This window comes from Protopterus annectens, chromosome 1.part1, assembly GCF_019279795.1.
Source record: "Protopterus annectens isolate FY-2018-M chromosome 1.part1, PAN1.0, whole genome shotgun sequence".
NCBI lineage: Eukaryota > Metazoa > Chordata > Ceratodontiformes > Protopteridae > Protopterus > Protopterus annectens.
The window spans coordinates 1,981,474,547-1,981,491,363 of record NC_056726.1 but is presented as its reverse complement, the minus strand read 5'-3'; positions in this window follow the sequence as shown (position 1 = coordinate 1,981,491,363).

Here is a 16,817-nt window from a genome sequence, read left to right as displayed (position 1 = left end):
TAAATATATTTAAACCTTTTAATTGTGGCTGATCTGTTTAGAGACATTTAAGCTCTTAGAGTACATGCATATCTGTTTGGTGACACTGTACAGCCCACTCCTAATAGCCTGGCCCTTGTTCAAACTACCATTTGGATTAATAGTAACATTACACAGTAGAATTGGACACCCTTTGTTAAGGGCCTTAAAGTAGCTGATAAAAGTTGGCTGGTGGCAGTGATATCTACCTTATGGTCTGGACAAAAAGGGGCATAGCTAGCAAACCTGTGCCACCCTTTCCCAGGAGTGTGTGTGTGTGAGTGTGAGTGAGTGAGTGAGTGTGTGTGTGTGTGTGTGTGTGTGTGTGTGTGTGTGTGTGTGTGTGTGTGTGTGTGTATAAATGAAATCTCAAGAGTGTGTGTGTGTGTGTCAGTTACTTTGGCAGGGACACAAACCACTGGTTGGATAGAGAGGGTGCTGGAGGTCTTGAATTTGCCACTCAGCTGTGGTCTGAACTCTATATCTGTGCCAGTGGGAAGTCTTATTGGGGATGTGGAGAAAGAGGGATAAACCAGCCCCAGATTGACTGTGGTCTCTGTGTGCTCTTAAGGGAAATTGCATTTTACTGTGTGTGTACTTGTCATCCTCCAGGTGTGTACGTCCCCCACTGTTGCCAGTGGTGAGGATTGAGGCTCCTTGATTACTGGGCCAGTGCTGGGATGTCACACTGTGAATTAAGATACAAGCACCGAGTTACAAAATTTCAGGTATCAACCCCACCAAAGCAAAGTACTGACCAGTCAAGGAGATTAGGTAATCTCTAATCATTATAAGTTGTCAGCTGTGTTAACTGATAGCCTATTTGTTCAGAAACACGAAACACACACACCCGCGTGCACACACACATACAGAAAAACACACACACAGTGGCAATATCGAAATCTGTCTGTTACAAAGACGTGGAAATAAAAACTGCCCTCAAGCATGCATATGCTTATATAAAAAAAGCGTCCTCATCTACGCATGCATATAGGTATAGGGCCATAGGTTTATAAGGTATTTGGCTAATGACCACTATGATCTTTACAAGGCTTGCCACACACCCTAAATCATTTGGGTCCCCAAATATCATGGATGTGTATATAGGAGGGGCATGTTAATAGGGAGGTAATTAAAGATTTGTAGGCGGAGTGTTTATTAGGATTAAACATTTCTTATGGACAGCCTCTGTTTATAAAGGACATGGGGGCCAGACCGTGGGTAACTTTATGATTTCCAATCCAGTTGTCAAGGTTTTGTTTGAATAGGGTCAGGGATGAACTCTGTTTTACATGGATGGGGAGCCTGTGCCATAGTGTGGGGGTCTTTTGGAACACATATCTGTCCCTGCAGTGTGTTCTGTTTATGTCACAGTTAAAGTTTGGATCCCTGGATTTAGTGTTTCTGGTGGTATTTGTTTTGCACATGAGCAATGGATTAATCAGGGCTGGGTCTGAGGAAGCCCTGTTAGCCAGGCAAAGATCCCCTCTTAGCAGCCTGTAGGAGACTGCATACAGTGATAGAATCTTTCGGTGATAAGTGTAGGACAGGGTGTTCATGCCCTGAATTCTCTTGGTAAGAAACCTTTGTGGGCATTCCAACTGTTGCAAGTGTCTGGTTAGATGCATGCCAATGTTAGATCTGATAAGGGCCAATTAGAGTGCTATTATAACTTCCTTGGACCTGGATGCCATACCCTTACCTGTAAGTTGGGTAACATAGAATTATATTCTTGTTATTTTAACTAGATGTTGTTCAAAGGCAAGATCTCTGTCTACATGCAGTATGTTCCCAGATCTGTTACTACTGGGTCAACTATTATAGGTGTTTTATCAATGGAGTAATTAACTTGGATGCACAGTTTCCCAAAGGACGTTATGATGCATTGTTTGGCATTGAGTTTAGGCCATGGCTTTGGTTCCAGACATTTGTCTGTGTTAAACCATTTTGCAAAATGTTGGTGTGGGGGAGAATCTATAATAGCTCCCACTTTTAAGTCATCTGCAGACTTGGTGAGCCATAGGCCTTGAATGTTAGCCTTGATTTCCAAGAAGTAGATGCCAAAAAGGAGTTGAACCAGCAAGGAGCCCTGGGATACTCCACTGGTGACTGGTCATTTGGAGAGAGGTGGTCTCATCGATCCTGACTTCTTGAGTCCTGTCTGTGAGTCAGCCAACAATCCAACAGGTTATGTAGGGATTAATGCCTAGCTCACAGAGCTTGTCAACAATGCCTGAGTGAGGTACTGTATCCAATGCCTTGGCCAGGTCAAGATAAGAGGTATGCACTATTTTACTCTCATCCATTGCCTTGGTGGCCCTCTCAAAGAAGCTAACCAGGTTAAGTAGGCATGAACATCCTTAACAAAGCCAAAGTGGGATTGGTCCGGTGTCTGCAGTTTTCCATTCCCATGTTTATCTTTTCCATGATAATTAATTCCATGGCTTTGCCTATAAGACCTGTTAAACTGATGAGTCTGTAGTTCCCTGGATCAGATGATGGTTTGCCCTTATGGAGGGGAATTACTGTTACTGTCCTCCATCCATATGGGACATAGCCTGTTTCAATGTTGTAGTTGAAGAGCGACTCAAGTGTTCCTGATAGGTCATGTTTTAGACTGTTCAGGAGGCAACTGGAGATGTTATCAGGACCCATGGAGACAGTGTTCTTGACATTATCGAGTGCTGCCAGCACCTGGTCCCTGCTAATAGTTGGGAGAAGTATGTTGGAGGGGATTTCACCTGGTGAAGTTGGGGGTTGGGGGATGGTGGGTGAAGTTCAAGCTAACGTTATCAGCCAGTAGATTTGCTCTGTCACCCTGGTCGGTGAAGGTAGCACTATTCACCATCAGTTCAGCACACTGTTGTGTGTTGCCTTTAAGGTTCTAGACATAGCTGTAGAAGGCCTTGTGATTACCCTTAGCCTATGAGGCTATCCTGATCTTATAGTGGGCCATGTTTGGACTTAAGTAGACCTCTTAATTTCTAGTTTAGTTGTATAAAAGAGCACTTGTCTTTAAGGAAGTTGCTCTTCCTGATTTTGACCGTAAGTTTTCTTCTTTTATTATATACCATGTTGAGTTGAGGATTCCACCAGTGGGGTTTGTTTTTAGGGTTTGTTTGGGTTTATTTCTGGTAGGTACAGCAGCCTCTCTGCAGCCATTCACATGTTTGTATAGGGAATCTGTGAATAATTCTGCATAAGTAGCTGTGGTCTTGGCATTAGGGGTAGCCTTTAGTTTTGACAAACTAGCATTTAATAAGATGAAGTTTGCTTTAGAATAGTTCCTAAATGTATGTTACCAGTTTAGCTGAGTTGATTTTTACTTCAAAGGAGATAGCTTTGTGATCCAACCTCACTAGTGAGAACATGACATGGGGGAGGGCAGTGCTTTCCCATGTTGGTGAGTACCAGATGCAGTATGCTTGATCCTGTGGTTGAAGGGTGCACTATCTGTTCCAGGGTGTTTGTGTTAATAAAGTCCAGGAAGTGTTGTGCCTATGAAGCTTAGGCCATATACATTTCCCAGTCTATAGCGAGGTAGTTAAAGTTATCCATGAATAGGGTGTTTTGTTGGATGGTAAGCACCTCTACAAGAGTTAGGTAAGAGTTGTCAGACTCTAGGAACATGCTAGCCATGATATGGTGAGGGGCCATATCAATGGTGACTTCCACATGGATGAGCTCAATTGTATCATCCTGTTTAACTAACTTAGACACATGTTTGTTCCTCGTGTAGATCAGGACACCTCCACCTTTAGCTCCAGTCTGTGCTGTTATTGGTCTAAATGTGTGGAAGACACAATAGCCTTCCACTGCCAGAGTACTTTTTATGGCTTTAAACCAAGTCTCAGTCACAGCACAGATGTCTATGTTCTCCAGAGTGAGGAGGGCTTGAAGGGTGTGGAGTTTTTTTTTAAGCTACTTGTATTGACCAGTAACATCTTAAGGTTCCTTGCAGACCTTTTTCACTATGTTGGTAGTTTTGCCTTTTTGGCATTGCCTAAAAAGGGCTCTAAGGTGTGGATAATGTTTTAGCCAATATCCAAAAGCTTAAGGGGGGATGGGTGCAGCCTTTTCTTGTCTAAGCAATTTGGTCTTTTGATCATGCTCTCCCATACTGACAGATATTGGATTCCCCTGGGGTGACACCAGTAACCAAGCTATTTATTAAAATCATTCATTTTATGTTCATACTGTTGCTTCATCCTTGGAGCAGGTAGAATGCTGCTCAATGCAAGGCTCATACCCGTCTGTGACACATATTCCAAGAGATCCATTGTGTCTCTTTTCATATAGTCCAGTGTGTTAGATATATACTTAGAGATTTATAAATGCATATTCACCTGTTTGCTAGATGCGTATACACTTCTGTTTCCATAATATATGTAGGAATAATTTAGTCAGTTAGATGCATACATTTCTGTTTGCTGGCATGCATATATTAAAGGGTTAAATGGTTCTCAGCTAAAAATCAAATAAATAAGTGGCATTCATCTGTAAATGTAACACGAGAGTCTAGTACAACTTGAGAAAAATGTTGAAGCTGAATGTTCACTGCTTAATGCAAGCTTCAAGGATTACAGATAAGGAATTCCTGAGACATAGGCGCAAGGAAGGAATTGAGCTGGAGGCAAGAACAACTTAATGAAAACAAGAACACAAAGGAGCTTATTAATGACTTTGAGAGTTCCCAAAAGACTGCTTTCATAAGAATGTATATATGTAGATATAATCAGATTTTTTGTTAGAGCTGCTTAATGGAGAACATCTTTCATGCATGAGAATCAAACTTGAAGACATTAAAGCTGTAAACTGTATAGTGTTGTACATGTCATCAGTTATATAGACAAGTTATTAGTTCTGCACAAGAAAGATAATAATATACTGCTAAGAATGTTATAATCTGCAGAGTTTATGTGCACTAACCAGACTTTGTTTACTACAAGGCACTAAATCAGCAGCTAATCAGACTTTGGTTCCAGCATGCAAATGTTGCTTTGCATTTATTTCTACTAGGCACCAACACAGAAGCTGCAGTCAGCAGTAACAGGCTAGTAAGACAAGACTGTCATAATTCATTTTAAATAACTTTTCAATGGCGAGCCTTGCCTGTATTCGAACACAGGGGGAGTGGTGCCTGTGCCTTGTATAAGGTCACTTCAGTAAAAGTGCAATAAGTAACATTTATGTACATGACTGAGTCCTGAATAGGAGCACTTAGTTTCCAACAGTTTGCAGCAGTATCGTTACCCAGACATCTAGATCCAGAGAAGGACTGCAGGGTAGGAAGTAAGCAGTGCCATAAATTCTCCAGGTTGGTGAACTTCAGATTTGAATTTGCAACTGCCAACTTTGTTTCACCAGCTTTTCAAGTAACTACAAAAGTTTTCTGACCATCTAAGGTGCTCAGAACTGGCCAGCTGAAGTTTTCGTGGACTTTGGTAAGCAAATTTTTGTGGTTACATAAGAACATGAATGCCATAAATCAGGCTAGTAAGAAATGTAACAGAACTTTACTCTAGATGTGTTGGATAGACCAGATAAACTTTGGCAAAGATTAAGAAATTGGTATGACCAGCATATTAGCAAATGTAAAACCTTATTAGGACAGGTAGATGTACATGCATTGAGTAAATGGGTAGTAACATTTGATTAGTACTTTCAGCAAAAAAAATGTTTGGTTTCACAGTAAATGTTTATTGTGTGAATCATATGAAACTGCTTTCTGTGTACAATGCCTTAAAAATAACCTACAGACTATTGTTAGCAAATTACCTTTCAAAGAAACATCTTCTGATGGTACATTGTATCCTGTCACCAAACAATTATGTCCTGTCACTATGTTAATTTCAGAGTCAGTGATAGAGATTATAAATATTCTTTCCCCAAAACAATTAAATGCATTCTGCAATGCAAAAGATATATGCTTTATTAATACAAGGTTTTGACTTGTAAAACAAGGGTTAACTTGATACAAGGGTTGCTTTCTAAAAAGCAGATGTGCATAATGTGCTGAAGCAAGCAGCTATCTCAGACAGACATCTGCTAAAATCATTTCTGATGAAACATGCTTAGTTAGGTTTTACTGTAAATACTTATTGTGGGCTAAACATTACTGTAAATGGCATCCTCTTATAATAATAAGGAAGTTGTTCAACAGGGACTTTTCATAAAGTCTTCAGATACAGGAATGAAGAACAGAAATCAGACATGCAAACCACAAGGACATTGAAAAGCAACATCTGTTGCCCTTTGAAAAGGGTATATTAACTGGACATTGTTTTCTCTTCTGGAGAGACATCTTCATCGAGTGTGCAGTGATCATAGAGATAACAACATCAATGAGAAGCAAATACTATATTCTAGCTATGTTATAATAGAATTGAAATAAACTGAGAGAGTGTAACTGCTTGGACATATTAAACTTTATCAGAAAACCGCTGTAAGTTGTGAGTCTGTTTACTTCTGACGTTTTACAAACAATTTAACAGTGGCGAGGCAGCTTTGATGGGATCTTTTATATCCATTACCAGCAGTTACTGTTCATTTGATGCCATAATTTCTTTGTGAATTCCACAAGTCAACATATCCAGTTGTTGCATCTGTACAACACCATTCCACCATCAATTTTTCTGTAGAAGGACACCATGTCTTCGAAGTGACTTCAGCCTGATCACCTGTTTGTCATCTATGCAAAATACGGTGAATTCTTCACAGTTATAACATGGATGCCAGTAGAGACTTGACTTTCCAATGCCCACATTTTGTACAGATAGATTTGCATAATACACTAGACAAGGTCTGGTCTTACTTACAGATATAGTTTCAATCTTCTCTGTCAGACATTAAAAATAAATCTGAAATTTTTAATGTTCAGAAATTAGATAGTTTGTAAATGGATAAATGTCTATGATCCATACATAACAAAATATACAGCAATTGAAAAAGACTGTTTTTATGTGAAAGTAAATTTCCAAACGTATGTCTATCTTGTCACAAGAGTCTAGTATATAAGCCATACAATAACATATATTCTTTTCTGACAATCTATTTGATTCTAGCGTTGATAGTTCTTCACATACACAATAGTTAAATGTACCTTCTGCAGTCATGCCTTTGTCAGATATAATGCAAACTGTTGCACATTTTCTTTAACCTCTTAAGGCTTTACCTAAATCTCATACAGTACAAATGATAGTTATTGCCAGCAATGCAATAGACTACATAAAAATGTTATTTATACAAAAATCTTGCAAATGCACAGGATGAAATGTCTAACATAGTAAAGTGTACTATTAACCTTTAAAAAAAAAAAAGGTTTTCATAGCTTTTCATAATTTGCCTAGGGACCAGTAGTAAGGAACAAAAAGGCTATCTAGCGGCATAGACTTACCATAACATTCAGACTTTACAGAATGATATTTATGGTTTAAAACAGAAATCGAACAGAGCCCAACAACATTTACTAAGGGCACAAACTACAGAGGTTAATCTGACAAGACAGTTAGAGAAAGCCCAACAAGATTTACAAGGGGCACAAAATACATCAGTTGACATTGGACAGGGTTCAGCAGAAATGGCAGTTATTTCTCCTGCTGGTATTTATCAACAGTCTTGTTTATTGCAGACTCTGCCTCAGTGGCTAGACAAAAAAGGAATCGTTTTCAATATGCTGGCATTTGAATAATGGTTGACATATGCTGTGGAGTCTATTTGAAATGAATCTTTAGTTAAATGTTTTTTTTGTTTTTTGCATTCATTCCCAAATGTTTAAAGTCATATATACAAGCAGTAAAATATGTTTTACAACATTTTCAACCTGTCACTATTTACAGTGACAGTGCCTATGTGGCAAATTCTTTACGCTTACACATACCAGTTTGGGTCAAAAGGAGATTTGTCAGCAGTGTTGGCAAACCCCTAAAACATTCTCTAGTACTATGGAAGTTATGGGCATTGATTCCCAGAATGATTTACAGGGAAAGTTTAGTATTGTCAAAATCAAAGCACATAAAAATTTAATACAGAAGAGACTACAGGAAATGCTTTGCCAGATGCCAAAGCAAAGCAAGCAGTTGAAACAGGTGAGTGCCTAGACTCACATAACTATTTTAAACACACAGACAAGGTAATGCCAGTTTAAAACAATTTTAAAAAACTATCTGAAAATGATCAGACAAATAGTCTAAATAACATGACAGAAAAAACAAAAGATGTTTTGGTCAAGCATGATGGTATGTTAAAGCAATTTCGTCAGACAGTTAATAAGATTCTGCAAAATGCAGATGCAGCTTTAAAATCAGTTTCTGCCAGCCAGTCAGATATAGACTCAGAGATTAAACATCCCTAACTCCAACTGGAGCAAGAGAAAGCCAGAGTGCTACACAGTTTTAAAAAGTAAGCAGTATTGCAGATGCACATAGGAAATGTACAAAAACAGCTTGTAGACTACACAAAGCAGCTATTTGCTTTAAAGTCTAAAGATAAAATTCAGCCTGAAAATGTCACAGTTGTCACAGGTACAACAATCTCGTCTACTGCAGACAATTCCGCAGTGCAATGATGGGAACAGGAGACAGCCACAGACAGTTAATACACTGTTTTTGAAACAGGTAATAAATAGAAAAGGACATACATGCAAAGAAGCTGCACACATCAGGGTACACAGAAGAAGAAGGGAAGTAATAAACAGAAGGAAGGACAAACCTTTTTCGGTAAGGCAAGGGGTAATTACAAACACCAACAGTATAATAAAAATGGTAAATTATGACCAATAGAATATGGGGAATAATCCTCCCTATAACCCAGATCATGGCAGGAAACAGACATTAAAGCAATAAATTAACAGAACACAGGTTATCAGTTGGCAGCAAAGTACAGGGACCTTTTAAAGTAATGAAAGACAATGTTAGTACACAGAAATCAATGTAATTAAACAAAGGGGACAAAAAAAAGACAAAAAAATAAATATTACTTTACTGGTTTGGTAAGCCAGGATGGAGTCAGAATAAATAAACACAGAAATAACCTACAGACAGACAGACACAGAGTAAATTCAATACCAGTACAGTGTAAAGTTAAAGTTAATACAGATATTGTGAATACATTTACAGTAATGCAAATGGTATATGCAAAACTAAACAATGCAATTAAATGTTGGATATGTAGTCCACATACACAACTGGAAATGGAGTAACATTTAAGGCAGTACTTATGACAAATCCTAAATAAAAAAACAAGAGAGGGTCAAACCCCCCACACACATTAAAAGTACAGAATGTCTCCAAAGGCAGCTTATGCATACAGCAAACAGGATCAATATTGGTAGGAAACATTGACTGTAATTTCACATTTTCAAAAGAATGTCTTATGTTGAATATAACAGCAAACATACTTTCATGAACAAACTAGTACACATGGGCGCCGGAACCATAGAGCGAGGGGGAAGGGGCTCCCCCACTTTTGCATCATATATATATATATATATATATATATATATATATATATATATATATATACACACACACACACACACACACACACACACACACACAAAGTCAGAGAAAGGGAAAATTTCACAATCCTCACTATAGTGCATTCTCCCTTCACCTGCATGACTAATGAGCATAAATGCACAGAGTACATACAGTATCCAGAAAACAAAAACAATTGCACTGTCAGTCTAAGTGAAGCAAGCTTCAATATACAAACTGCAAGATCGCACGACTGTAGTGTGATATCGGAGTTTGTATATTGAAGCTTGCTTACCTAATTTCTAAAAACATACAGTGTCCAGGAAACAAAAAGGACTACAAATAGCCACATTGATCTGCTGCATAACAAACATTATAAAGACATATATTGCTGTCATAGATCTAAACGTTGGCACCAACCTTGTTAATGAACTCCCACTTTGTGACATCTTTAATTAACTAACTAATCAGCAATCTTCCCCAGTATCATATTACTTTGAGTGAATGTACGCTTAACCCCTGATTTGGTTATATTTTTGTTCCATGTGAAATTAAAACTTTGAATTTGGTGTCTGTCAAGGCTTATAGTCACTACTTTGCCCTATCTAGCATCTTTTCAATATTGTAGCTCTACTTATCATTATTTGTTAGAAACAAGCAATATTTCTGTTGATAAATCATTCTGCTGCAGTAACTGTGTGGTAAGAGTGCTACCGATCACAACAGCTGTCTTCCAGCATCAATCCAATGTACTGTTGACCAGCTCAGCTGTTTTATCTCGACTGTGTTGATTTAGTTTTTTTTTTTCTTCAGCACTTTTCATCCCGCCTACAAGGAAGTCTGAAACTCAAATGTCTGTCATTAATTTAGTGGCTTCGGTCGGAGTCAGTCTGAAACTCTTTCAAGCACTGCAGAGCCTATTTGACTTCATTGGTTTAGTGGGACTAGCATACTGAACGAAATTATATAAATATCAGTAAATCAACATTAGATGATATTCTAAGACACTTATTTGAAAAAAAAATCTTGGCCAGTCAGACCACACACAGAAACCTCTATCTCTTCTTGTCAATCAGTCGAAATCACGCCCAAATGGGGGGGGGGAGTGCTGAAAGTCCCACTATATTGTTTTTCTGCATATAATTAAGGTCCATGCAGCCCCACTCCCCTATCAGGGACAAATACAATAAATAATCATGAGCGGAGCACTTTTAAAATATTATTACTATTAACTGATACCTGACAAAATAAGGTAACGTCGATTACCATGCAATTTCTGAAATACAGTTAGTCCATCGTGCTGTTTTGTCATTATTTATTAAATGTAATTCACTACCTTTTCTCCAAAAGTCAGCAGTTTTGGGGGGATTAGGAGGCTGATTATACAATTGTATTGCCACGGTGGTGCAGCTGTAGCGTTGTCACCTCACAGTAAGAGGTTCTCCCATTTGATTCTTGGCTGGAGCACCTTCTGTGTGGAGTCTGCATGTCCTCCCCGCGGTCGAGTGGCATTCAAAAGACATGCGTGAATGGGCGTGCCTTTGTTGAAGGTTGAGCATGGACCTGGCACCTTGGCACCATAAAAATCTACTGCTAGTCATTAGCGGACTGGAGTTCCGCTGTGGTGACCCCTAACTGGGAAAAGCCAAAAGAAGAAGAACAACAACAAACAAGTGAAGCAAACTTGAATATATAAACTCCGAGATCGCACAACTGTAGTACTGTAGTACTTCAATATGGTCAGGGTTCAGCTGCAGGTCACACAGGTGTACAAACTGGCAGTTAAAGCCGTTGTGTTCTTTGTGTGACATTACCGGCTCCAGTGCTTTTCTCAAGTGATATATAATCATCTGCTGGCTAGACCGACATGAGGAGTTTGAGAGTGATCATTGATGTTTGCTGTTTGAAGTTACAAGAAGAATTCAAGTCCATTGCCGTCAGTGCCATGGTGGTGGTATGTTAAATATATTACTGCCTTCCTGCAGGCAGTTGCAGCCTCTGGAGCCAGTATTTATCCATTTTATGTCTTTTTTTGTTTGGTAACTGGTAGGGAAAAGCAAGGTTCTTGGGTCTAAGGCAGTGAAGAGGTTGCTGGGGAAACTTTTTCATTGCAGTGCTTGTGCATACATATACAAAGTACTGAAGGGTCTTTGGGGAAAAGGTTTAATTTTTATGTTTGTGCATACATGGACAAAATATATAAGGGATCCTTAGGGGAAAGGATTCATTTTGATGTAATTTTGTTTTACTCATACTGAAAAAGTCATTGAGGAAAATGTTTTACTTTTGTGCTTGTGCATACATGGAAAAGTAATTAAGGGAACCTTGGGGGAAATATTAATTTTGATATAATTTTGCTTTTACTTATTTTATTTTATTTATTTTATTTCACATTTGTTGACCGGGATAGTCCGACTGGATGCATGTCCATTTTCAGCGGAGGCCCGGGGAGAAAAGCTCCAAGGGTAAGCAGATACAGCATTACATAATACCAGCATTACATATTACAGACAGACTATTTACAGTGATTATATAAGCAAGCAAGTTAAACAAGTTGTACAGGTTAGAGTTAATCCCGAGCATAAGTCAGGATTAAATTAAATTACACAGTAAGATGGTTAACAGATTTTTACACATTCTAGAGTGAGTTAGCCAGGCTTGATATATTGACATAGCCAGTTAAGTGCCAAATGTTGTTTGAATCTAGTTTTAAATTGACCTAAGGTAGAAAGTAAGGTAATAGCAGCTGGAAGAGAGTTCCAGGGTCTGCTTACAGAGTTTGCAAAGAGAGAGTCACCGGCTGTGTTATTAATTTTGCTAGTCTGAATTAGTAGTTTGTTAGAGGATCGAAGCAGTCTAGGATTGTTATAGGGGGTGATAATATTTTTAAGTGCAGGAGTATTGTCCGGATTATAGAGGATTTTATAGGCCATAATCAGTTGGTTATACTGGATTAGGCTGGGTAGTTCAAGCCACCCAAGCTGATTTAGATTGAAGCAATGATGTGTCCTAAAAGGCAGCCCAGTGGCAAACCTGGCAATGTGGTTGTAGCAAATTGAGAGTTTGTTAAGGACAGTCTTGTTTAAATTCGAGAGTAGAGGGAATGCATACAGAAGGGTTGAAAGAAGTTGAGAGCGAGCTATGGTAATTTTAGCTGGAGGGGTTAGGAAGGCTTTTATTCTGTAAAGTGACCCTATTTTTTTATTGATGGTTTTGATAGTTTGATTAACATGTAGGTCAAATTTTAGATTATTATCCATCATGATACCTAATAGTTTTGTAGAGGGCTCAGCGAAGATTATTGTGCCATCATTTGAATTTATGGTAAAGATGAAAGCGGTAGACCTACGTGTTGGTGAAAATAACAGCATTTTAGTTTTTTGGGGATTTAGGATCAGACGACGTTCAGAAAGCCAGTTTTCTATTTTATTAAAGGTGGTCTGGATAGCTGACCATAACTCTATTGGAGATGTGGCCGAGCAAATCAGAGTAGAGTCATCAGCATAATGGATACAGCTGACTTTTGGGATGACAGTATAACGGTCATTAATGAAGATGGAGAACAACAAGGGCCCTAGTATAGAGCCTTGTGGTACTCCAAGGGTGTTAGGTAGAAGATTAGAGAGTTTGTTCTGCCAGAGGACAGCCTGCTGTTGACCATTCAGGTAGGATTGAAACCATTAAGGGCTCTAGTATCTAGACAGAATGTTTGCAGGGCGTGGATTAAAAGTTGGTGATAAACCATATTGAATGCCTTGGAAAGATCCAAGAAGAGGGCTGAGGATATATAATTATTGTTGTGATTATGGTTTATGGTGTTGGTAAAGGCTAGGAGAGCTAAAGTAGTGCTGTGATGAGGATGGAAGCCATGCTGAGTGTCTGCCATAAGGTGATTCTGGATTAGGTGGTGCATGAGTTGTCTATGAATACATTTTTCCATAATCTTTGCAAGTGGAGAGAGTATAGCTATTGGCCTATAATTGGAGAATTCAGTAGAGATGCCTCCTTTGTGAATTGGGATTACATAGGATATTTTCCAGATGGTGGGAATTTTAGCTTCTACTATGGTTCGATTGATTAGTATTGAGACGGGGTAAGCAATAGCATCAGCTGATTTTTGTAGGTACTTGGCAGGGAGTTGATCAGCAGAAAGTGTAGTGGGTTTTAATTTTTTGATGAAGGTACGGATAAGTGAAGTGGCGACTGGTTGGAAGCTGAACGCGAGTAGGTTTCTAAGGGTGGTACTTTCAGGACCAGGGGAGCTAGGAGGTAGTTGGCTAGCTAGGCCTTGAATTGTCTCAGTATAGAATTGGTTAAAACTGTCAGAAACATCTTCAGGGGTTTTATCAATAGTAGCAGCAGGGGTTGGGGTTGAGGTTTGTCCAGGATGTAGTAGATTATTTAAACCTGCCCAAAACGTCTGATGGTTACAGTAGTATTGTTTTTGTCTTGTAAAATGGATTTTTTAGTTTTGTTCCTGGATTGCCTGTATTTAATGTGATCTTGGGGGGGGGGTCTTTAGAAGAATGCCAAAAAGCCCATGCTTTGTTTCTAAAGGTAATTTTGTGTTTAGACTCTTTAGAAAGCCATGGGACAGTTTTTGCCTTTGTTCTCTTTGAACGAACAGATGCATGCAAATCAAGGATCTCAAGGAATTTGTTGTCAAAGTATGCTACTGCTTCCTCTAAGGGGAGTTGTTTTAGAATATACCAATTACATGAGTTTAGTTCTTGTTGGAATTTGGCAGGGTCAAAGTTTTTATTGTTTCTAACCTTTCTGAGTAAGGGTTGTTGGGAATTAATGGCTTTGTGCTTAATTACATATGTGAGAAGGTGATCGCTTAGGCCATCAGGGAAGGTACCAGAGGTGTACAGTTGGGGGTGACTATTTATGAGTACCCAGTCAAGTATGCTTTCTTTTTGGTTGGGTTTACCTATCCTGGTAGGGGTGGATATGATTTGTGTAAATGCATGCAGGTTAATATGGGTGGTTGGGGATTCTGAGGAACAGGTGCCCCAGTCTATGTTAAAGTCTCCAAGTAGTAGGGTTTCTTGGGGGTAGTGACATGATAGCCAGTGCAGGATATCTTCAAGTGTAGATATATTGTTACCTGGGGGAATGTACATACATATGATATTAATGTGTTTATTTTTATTAAGTTGCAATTTGGTGGCAAGAATCTCTGAGTTATTAATCTGAGGTGGTTGTATTACATCTATGGTGACATTCAACTCAGATTTATAGAGTACAGCTACCACACCCCCCTTCCTGGAAGCACGATCCAGCCTGTGTATGTTGTACCCAGGTGGTAACACTTCATTGTCTGTAGTGTTAGGTTTTAACCAGGTTTCAGATAAACAGAGAATCTCAGGGGAGTGGACATCCAGAAGTGCATGCAATTCATGTACCTTGTTATTAATACTTCTAATATTGAGATGACAGACTAGGAGAGAGTTAGTTGGCCTATTAATTGTAGGTTTGTAGCTTAGATTGCAAGTAGAGGGGGTATGTGTATCTGAAGTAGGTGGGCCAGGGTTGGGGTGAATATCACCACCAAGTATTAGGTTAAGTCTATACTTGGTGATGAACTTCAGGAATTTGTTTATTAGTTTGTGGTAGTGTTTGGATCTAGAGCTAATGTGCCTGGGGTTGAGATGTTGATAGACTGAACAAGATGTTGGATAGGACCTGGTACTGTAAGTATGGTTGAAGGTGGGAGGATTTACAGCTGGGGTGATAGTATGGCCTTTCGGGACCTGAAATCCTGTGAGAAACTGGTTTTCATACAAGGTAAGGAGGTATGGTGCGAACAAGAGGGGTAGTAAAGAGGAGTATATCATTATTTGTGATTCAGCTAGTGAGTTAAGGAACTGTTTTACCTGGTGATGCAACACCAGAAGATAGAGTGTTGAGGTAAAGGTACTGGAAGGGGGATGGGAGAATGCCAGATGAAAGCTAATAGGTGCTATTAAAATGTAGGTAGAAGAATGGGGGTGGGAGGAATTATCCCAGATGAAAGCAGATAGGATCTAGAAAGTGGGGGAGTGGCTATAATACTTCAAATTTAGAGGTACTGGGGGTGGGAGGGAATTGGGGGCAGGGAGGGGAGAGAAGAGAGCCCGAGCAAAGCGAGGGTGAACGTAGTGCGGCTATTGCAGTTTACAAGGTTTCCTAAGGTGTCCTAAAGCTATAAGGTAAGTATTATAGCTCTTAATGTAAGAGTCAGTTTACTTAAGTTACAGGGGAAGGAGGCAAACACTCAAATAGAAAAAAGAGCCCTATGGCTGACCAAAATGGTGACCTGCTTAATTACACAGCACTGTAAGTGAAAGCTTAACAAATGCTTTTTGTGTGCTACCTACTCTGCTTAAATGCTGAGAGAAACTGATTTTGTTATGGTGACCAATTGCAGCCCTGTAAACTCCATTTTGTTGGTAAATGTAGAGTTCAAGCTGCTTAAATGCTGAGAGAAACTGATTTTGTTATGGTGACCAACTGCAGTCCTGTAGACTCCGTTTTGTAGGTAAATGTAGAGTTCAATCTGCTTAAATGCTGAGAGAAACTGATTTTGTTAGGGTGACATGGAAAGACTTCAAGGGGAAATGTTTCATTTTTGGTGCTTGTGCATACATGGACAAACCTGATTGAAGGGGTCATTGGAGAAAATGTTTCTTTTTAGTGCTTGTGCATACACAGACAAAGTAATGAAGGGGTTGTTGGGAAAAATGTTTACTTTTTGCGCTTGTGCATACATGGACAAAGTACCAAGGGAACATTCGGAGAAATTATTAATTTTGATGTAATTTTGTGCTTACTATGCATACAAACAGACTACTGAAAAAGTCACTGAGGAAAATGTTTTATTTTTGTGCTTGTACATACATGGAAAAGTAATTAAGGGAACCTTGTGGGAAATTATTCATGTTGATGTCATTTGCTCCTTACATGCATACATGGAGAGGCTATTGAACAGATCATTTGGGAAAATGTTTCATTTTGGTGTTTTTGCATACATGGACAAACTGCTTAAGGGAACCTTGGGGAAATTATTCATTTTGATGTCATTTGCTTTTTGTGCATACACGGACAGACTACTGAGGGGGTGGTCATTAGGGGAACTTTTCATTTTGGTGGTTGTGCATACATAGGGAAACGACTGAAGCAGTCTTTGGGGAGATTTCACCCCATTGCATATTCTAGTTTACATTTACTAGTTATTTCTTGAGTGTTTATGGTACTAGTACATGGATTTATAGATTTATGCTGGACCCTTTACTATTTGGAATCTATTTCTCAAAAGTCTAGGCAAAAGGAAAATGGCAC